This window comes from Ranitomeya variabilis, chromosome 5 (genome assembly GCF_051348905.1).
Source record: "Ranitomeya variabilis isolate aRanVar5 chromosome 5, aRanVar5.hap1, whole genome shotgun sequence".
Classification (NCBI taxonomy): Eukaryota; Metazoa; Chordata; class Amphibia; order Anura; family Dendrobatidae; genus Ranitomeya; species Ranitomeya variabilis.
This window is the reverse complement of record NC_135236.1, coordinates 656,063,840-656,072,642: the sequence shown is the minus strand read 5'-3', so window position 1 is coordinate 656,072,642 and position 8,803 is coordinate 656,063,840. Positions and strand designations below refer to the sequence as shown.

At 43.1% G+C, this 8,803-nt stretch overlaps 1 protein-coding gene across 4 annotated transcripts in view; it reads left to right on the top strand.

Moving 5' to 3' along the window:
* The first annotated feature begins 7,973 nt into the window (after nucleotides 1–7,973).
* The window catches only part of ANKS1B (ankyrin repeat and sterile alpha motif domain containing 1B), a 161,095-nt gene continuing 160,265 nt past the window's right edge, over nucleotides 7,974–8,803 (top strand). The window contains exon 1 of one of the 4 annotated variants that reach the window (XM_077266459.1): nucleotides 7,974–8,377. The gene's annotated coding sequence lies outside the window, so the exon portion shown is untranslated. The remainder of the gene's footprint in view (nucleotides 8,378–8,803) is intronic. The other 3 variants (XM_077266456.1, XM_077266458.1, XM_077266457.1) reach the window with 3 other exon arrangements.

The following is an 8,803-nucleotide window of genomic DNA, read 5'->3' as shown; positions in this document are numbered from 1 at the left end:
TTGCGGCTTTCAAAGAAAGGAGGCATCATCTGCAAGGAGCAGCACAACAGATCATAGTGCTAACTGACCATCGCAATCTAGAGTTCCTTAGATCCGCTAGATGTCTTTCTCCTCGTCAGGCTCGTTGGAAATTATTTTTAAATCAATTTAACTTTGTTATCTCGTACCGTCCAGGTTCTCGTAATGGGAAGGCTGATGCTTTATCCCGAATCCATGCTGCGGACTCCGTATCTGGAGCCCCGTCCAAGACCATTCTATCTGATGCCAATTTCATCTGAGTTATCCACGATCAGGACTTGTGGAAGGAGTGCAGGGAGGCCTATGAAGCTGATGTATTTCTGGCCAACCCACCTGTGGATATTAATCTTGTCTTTAAGGGTGGCGTGTGGTTCAGAGATCGACGTATCTACGTCCCGGAGTTCGTCCGTCTGGAGATCCTCAAGTTGGTACATGACTCCAAGTTGGCTGGTCACAGGGGGGTGCAGAAGACACAAGAGTTCCTGAGCCGATTCTTCTGGTGGCCAACTTGCATGAAGGATACCAAGGACTATGTTCTCTCTTGCGAGGTATGTGCCCATTACAAGACTCCTCATGTGGCACCTACAGGTCTTCTACAACCAGTACCTGTTCCGTCCCGCCCTTGGGGGTCTATATCAATGGACTTTATTGTGGAGCTGCCTACATCGGGGGGCATGAATGCAATCATGGTGGTAGTTGATCACCTGACTAAAGCTGCTCATTTTGTTCCGTGCACCGGCCTCCTCTCAGCTAAAGATACAGTGAACTTGGTTATACAGAATGTCTTTCGGTTGCATGGGGTTCCGGATGCGAACATCTCTGACTGTGGAGTACAGTTCACTTCAAGATTCTGGAAGGGGTTTTGCTCTGCACTCAATATTAATGTCTGTCTCTCTTCTGCTTACCATCCCCAGACAAATGGTCAGACTGAGCGTACCAACCAGACACTGGAACAATATCTAAGATGTTATGTCAGCCATCACCAGGATGATTGGTTGGAGTTGTTGCCGATAGCTGAATTTTCATATAATAATTCTCAGAGCGCCTCCACTAAATTTACACCTTTCTTTGCCAATCTGGGTTATCATCCGTGTATTTTACCTAGGTCTCCAATTAATTCTCCGGTTCCCGCAGTGGAGGAAAGGCAGACTGCGATGAGACAGAATCTGGTGGTTCTGAAGGAATCCCTGACCACAGCTCAAGAACGTTATAAGAGATCGACTGATAGATTCCGTAAACCTGCACCCATGTTCAAGGTAGGAGATTCCGTGTGGTTAACAACTAAGAATCTGAAGTTAAAAGTTCCTTCACAAAAACTTGGACAGAAATTCATTGGCCCTTTCAAGATCAACGGTACTGTGAGCTCTGTGGCCTGCCGGCTGAAGCTGCCTAGGACAATAAAGGTACACCCAGTTTTTCATGTATCTTTACTAAAGCCTGTATCTCCTAATACCTTCCAGCGACGTGTTGTGCCACCTCCGCAGCCTGTGGTGATTGATGGGCAAGAACAATTCGTGGTGGAGGAAGTTATTGATTCGCAGGAATCGGCTCCAATATCTGATAAGATGGCAGGGATATCCCCCTGAGGAAGACTCTTGGGAACCTGTGGAAAACATCAATGCCCAACAGAAGATTTCTCGTTTTCATCAGAGATTCCCTGAGAAACCAGGTCCAGGATCGTCCTGAGGCCGCTTCTAAGGAGGGAGTAATGTCAGGACTCTGAACATTTTTTTACCTTTTGTGCATTACTGCCCTTTTCCAAGATGATGTCTTTGGTCTCATGTGCACTGTGTCTCCTGCTATAAAACTCCACCCCAGCCTTCAGTCTGTGCTAGAGTACTCTGCCTTGCATCCAGCTCCTGACCTCTGATTACTCCCTGGCTATATACCTGGTCCTGTGAACCTGTGTGGTGATCCTGCTACTCTGCTCGGAGTTCCTGCTGCATACACAAGTTTCCAGTAATCCTCCTTCATCTGCTGTTCGTGTTTACTTCCATCTGCATTTGCTGGTCATGTAAGCTGTTGCTGCTTTGCAATAACCTGAGACTATTAACCAGGCCTCCCTGGTTGAGCTAAGATATTATTTGAACTGCCTAATAAGCATATCTATCTGTGCCTGGACTAAGACAAGGATTTATTCATGTCAAGTATCCTCAAGAATAACTGTGCTTCATAGACTTTCTGCTTGATTGCATTTTCCTCTGAAGTTTCCTATAGACTGCTAAGCTGCGTTTAATATTTACACCAAGTGTTGTGGACTTGAGTTTCTCTCTGCACCTGTTTGAATCACCGTGTGATAATATACACTTTACGACTTATAAAACTGTGTCCTGTAGTTGTCTTGTTCCATGCAAAGAGTCTCCTGAGTTATCCCCTATAATTAATACACCTTCTGAGAAAGCATCTTGTAGAAAGATGAGACCAAGATACAGCTGTTTGGTAAAGCACAACATTCTACAGTTTATCAAAAATGGAATGAAGCCTACACAGAAAAGAACACAATACCTACAGTCAAATATCTCACATCTCACCTGTATATACTCAGTACAGCACCATATATATCCTCTCACCTGTATATACCCAGTACAGCACCATATAATCATCTCACCTGTATATACTCAGTACAGCGCCATATACATCATCTCACCTGTATATACTCAGTACAGCCCCATATACATCATCTCACCTGTATATACTCAGTACAGCCCCATATACATCATCTCACCTGTATATACTCAGTACAGCGCCATATACATCATCTCACCTGTATATACTCAGTACAGCCCCATATACATCATCTCACCTGTATATACTCAGTACAGCCCCATATACATCATCTCACCTGTATATACCCAGTACAGCTCCATATACATCATCTCACCTGTATATACCCAGTACAGCACTGTATACATCATCTCACCTGTATATACTCAGTACAGCCCCATATACAGCATCTCACCTGTATATACCCAGTACAGCCCCATATACATAATCTCACCTGTATATACCCAGTACAGCCCCATAAACAGCATCTCACCTGTATATACCCAGTACAGCTCCATATACATCATCTCACCTGTATATACTCAGTACAGCACCATATACATCATCTCACCTGTATATACTCAGTACAGCACCATATACATCGTCTCACCTGTATATACTCAGTACAGCACCATATACATCATCTCACCTGTATATACTCAGTACAGCACCATATACATCGTCTCACCTGTATATACCAAGTACAGCACCGTATACATCATCTCACCTGTATATACCCAGTACAGCACCATATAATCATCTCACCTGTATATACTCAGTACAGCCCCATATACATCACCTCACCTGTATATACTCAGTACAGCACCATATACATCATCTCACCTGTATATACTCAGTACAGCCCCATATACATCATCTCACCTGTATATACTCAGTACAACACAGTATACATCATCTCACCTGTATATACTCAGTACAGCTCCATATACATCATCTCACCTGTATATACCCAGTACAGCACTGTATACATCATCTCACCTGTATATACTCAGTACAGCCCCATATACATCATCTCACCTGTATATACTCAGTACAACACAGTATACATCATCTCACCTGTATATACTCAGTACAGCCCCATATACATCATCTCACCTGTATATACTCAGTACAACACAGTATACATCATCTCACCTGTATATACTCAGTACAGCCCCATATACATCATCTCACCTGTATATACTCAGTACAACACAGTATACATCATCTCACCTGTATATACTCAGTACAGCCCCATATACATCATCTCACCTGTATATACTCAGTACAGCACCGTATACATCATCTCACCTGTATATACTCAGTACAGCTCCATATACATCATCTCACCTGTATATACTCAGTACAGCCCCATATACATCATCTCACCTGTATATACCCAGTACAGCCCCATATACATCATCTCACCTGTATATACTCAGTACAGCCCCATATACATCATCTCACCTGTATATACTCAGTACAGCCCCATATACATCATCTCACCTGTATATACTCAGTACAGCACCGTATACATCATCTCACCTGTATATACTCAGTACAGCTCCATATACATCATCTCACCTGTATATACCCAGTACAGCTCCATATACATCATCTCTCCTGTATATACTCAGTACAGCCCCATATACATCATCTCACCTGTATATACCCAGTACAGCTCCATATACATCATCTCACCTGTATATACCCAGTACAGCACTGTATACATCATCTCACCTGTATATACTCAGTACAGCTCCATATACATCATCTCACCTGTATATACCCAGTACAGCTCCATATACATCATCTCACCTGTATATACCCAGTACAGCACTGTATACATCATCTCACCTGTATATTCTCAGTACAGCTCCATATACATCATCTCATCTGTATATACTCAGTACAGCCCCATATACAGCATCTCACCTGTATATACTCAGTACAGCCCCATATACAGCATCTCACCTGTATATACTCAGTACAGCCCCATATACATCATCTCACCTGTATATACTCAGTACAACACAGTATACATCATCTCACCTGTATATACTCAGTACAGCTCCATATACATCATCTCACCTGTATATACTCAGTACAGCCCCATATACATCATCTCACCTGTATATACCCAGTACAGCCCCATATACATCATCTCACCTGTATATACTCAGTACAGCCCCATATACATCATCTCACCTGTATATACTCAGTACAGCCCCATATACATCATCTCACCTGTATATACCCAGTACAGCCCCATATACATCATCTCACCTGTATATACTCAGTACAGCCCCATATACATCATCTCACCTGTATATACTCAGTACAGCCCCATATACATCATCTCACCTGTATATACTCAGTACAGCACCGTATACATCATCTCACCTGTATATACTCAGTACAGCTCCATATACATCATCTCACCTGTATATACCCAGTACAGCTCCATATACATCATCTCTCCTGTATATACTCAGTACAGCCCCATATACATCATCTCACCTGTATATACCCAGTACAGCTCCATATACATCATCTCACCTGTATATACCCAGTACAGCACTGTATACATCATCTCACCTGTATATACTCAGTACAGCTCCATATACATCATCTCACCTGTATATACCCAGTACAGCTCCATATACATCATCTCACCTGTATATACCCAGTACAGCACTGTATACATCATCTCACCTGTATATTCTCAGTACAGCTCCATATACATCATCTCACCTGTATATACTCAGTACAGCCCCATATACAGCATCTCACCTGTATATACTCAGTACAGCCCCATATACAGCATCTCACCTGTATATACTCAGTACAGCCCCATATACATCATCTCACCTGTATATACTCAGTACAACACAGTATACATCATCTCACCTGTATATACTCAGTACAGCTCCATATACATCATCTCACCTGTATATACCCAGTACAGCTCCATATACATCATCTCACCTGTATATACCCAGTACAGCACTGTATACATCATCTCACCTGTATATTCTCAGTACAGCTCCATATACATCATCTCACCTGTATATACTCAGTACAGCTCCATATACATCATCTCACCTGTATATACTCAGTACAGCCCCATATATAGCATCTCACCTGTATATACTCAGTACAGCCCCATATACATCATCTCACCTGTATATACTCAGTACAACACAGTATACATCATCTCACCTGTATATACTCAGTACAGCTCCATATACATCATCTCACCTGTATATACTCAGTACAGCACCATATACATCATCTCACCTGTATATACCCAGTACAGCCCCATATACATCATGTCACCTGTATATACTCAGTACAGCCCCATATACATCATCTCACCTGTATATACTCAGTACAACACAGTATACATCATCTCACCTGTATATACTCAGTACAGCTCCATATACATCATCTCACCTGTATATACTCAGTACAGCACCATATACATCATCTCACCTGTATATACCCAGTACAGCCCCATATACATCATGTCACCTGTATATACTCAGTACAGCCCCATATACATCATCTCACCTGTATATACTCAGTACAACACAGTATACATCATCTCACCTGTATATACTCAGTACAGCTCCATATACATCATCTCACCTGTATATACCCAGTACAGCTCCATATACATCATCTCACCTGTATATACCCAGTACAGCACTGTATACATCATCTCACCTGTATATACCCAGTACAGCTCCATATACATCATCTCACCTGTATATACTCAGTACAGCTCCATATACATCATCTCACCTGTATATACTCAGTACAGCTCCATATACATCATCTCACCTGTATATACTCAGTACAGCTCCATATACATCATCTCACCTGTATATACCAAGTACAGCACCGTATACATCGTCTCACCTGTATATACTCAGTATAGCTCCATATACATCATTTCACCTGTATATACTCAGTATAGCTCCATATACATCATCTCACCTGTATATACTCAGTATAGCACCATATACATCATCTCACCTGTATATACTCAGTATAGCTCCATATACATCATCTCACCTGTATATACTCAGTATAGCACCATATACATCATCTCACCTGTATATACTCAGTACCGCCCCATATACATCATCTCACCTGTATATATATATATATACACATTACATTTCCCCTGTATACACAGACATATATCTCATCTGTATATACTCAGTACAGCCCCATATACATCATCTCACCTGTATATACCCAGTACAGCACCGTATACATCATCTCACCTGTATATATATATATGCACATTACATTTCCCCTGTATACACAGACATATATCTCATCTGTATATACTCAGTACAGCCCCATATACATCATCTCACCTGTATATACTCAGTACAGCCCCATATACATCATCTCACCTGTATATACTCAGTACAGCCCCATATACATCATCTCACCTGTATATACTCAGTACAGCCCCATATACATCATCTCACCTGTATATACTCAGTACAGCACCATATACATCATCTCACCTGTATATACTCAGTACAGCACCGTATACATCATCTCACCTGTATATACCCAGTACAGCACTGTATACATCATCTCACCTGTATATACCCAGTACAGCCCCATATACATCATCTCACCTGTATATACCCAGTACAGCACTGTATACATCATCTCACCTGTATATACTCAGTACAGCCCCATATACATCATCTCACCTGTATATACCCAGTACAGCACTGTATACATCATCTCACCTGTATATACCCAGTACAGCCCCATATACATCATCTCACCTGTATATACCCAGTACAGCACTGTATACATCATCTCACCTGTATATACCCAGTACAGCCCCATATACATCATCTCACCTGTATATACCCAGTACAGCACTGTATACATCATCTCACCTGTATATACTCAGTACAGCCCCATATACAGCATCTCACCTGTATATACTCAGTACAGCACTGTATACATCATCTCACCTGTATATATATATGCACATTACATTTCCCCTGTATACACAGACATATATCTCATCTGTATATACACACACATGTATATCTGACCTGTAGGACCCCAGTGTAGCATTATACACCATGTCACCCTCCTGCACCATCCTCTGATTCTGGCACATGGTGTCCTGCCCCCCAGCAGAGCTCATCTGCCCACTGCACACATCCCCCACCCTGCACCCCATCTCCTTGCACCCCCTCACCTCCACAGTCTGCTCCCCCCAGCCCCTTCCTCCTTCCACCCCCCATCACCCTGCTCTGTGCATCCTTCCCTGCGCAGCCTGCATCCCCTGCACCCAGTCAGCCATTACCGTATTGTGTGGAGCATAAGCGCACTCTTGATTGACAGCCTATATCCATAGAAACAGAGCAGGCAGAGCCCCTCCATGCAGCAGCCTGGGCTGTGTGACGAGCCTCCGCCATATACGGCTGGATAGATGCTTTTTATCCTCCTCCCTTGCATGTGAGATCATTGAGTGCCCTTCTTGTAGGAGCAGGGTGAGGAGGCTCTGCAGGCTGTCCCCCCCAGCTCACGTGTTGCAGGCTGCTCTGAGCAGCTCTCCTCTATGCAGCCTTCCTGCCGGAGCACAGCCCTCACCGAGCTGACTATTTTGTAGCCTTTTTTTCTTCTATTTTGTATTTTTCCTTTTCTATATTTTCATACGTTCTTTCTATAGTGTAAATATTGGGATCCTGGGTGACTGATTGCTCCTGGCTGCTGAGGATCCTCTGCGATCTGCTGGATTCTTCTCCATTCTCTTTGGGGGGTGGTAAGTAATATTGGAGCAATCTGCAGTGTGCACTCGGGCTGGGGGGGCTGCAGATCTGTGCATGACTTGTGCAACTTTGGGGGGCTGGAGAGGTGTCTGGGGGTGTCATTGAGGATGCATTGCCTGGATGCACTGGGTCTGCCCAGCAGGCAGGTGTTGCATGCAGAATGTGATGGGGGGCTTCTGATTGCAGGGATGTAATATAGACATACGTGTACATGGGGGTGGGTGGGCTGCAGAGCATCTGCCTATGTCTCTTACACCATCAGATCCACTTTGCTTGTGTATTTTACTGAGGGGGGGAGTGAATACCAAAAGGGATCTGTAGGATATGAAGGCCTTATCTGTATGCTGAATATTCTCCTGCACTTAAAGGGATATGTCCCCTCAATCTATTAATATAAAGTATGATGAGCAGTTCATTTT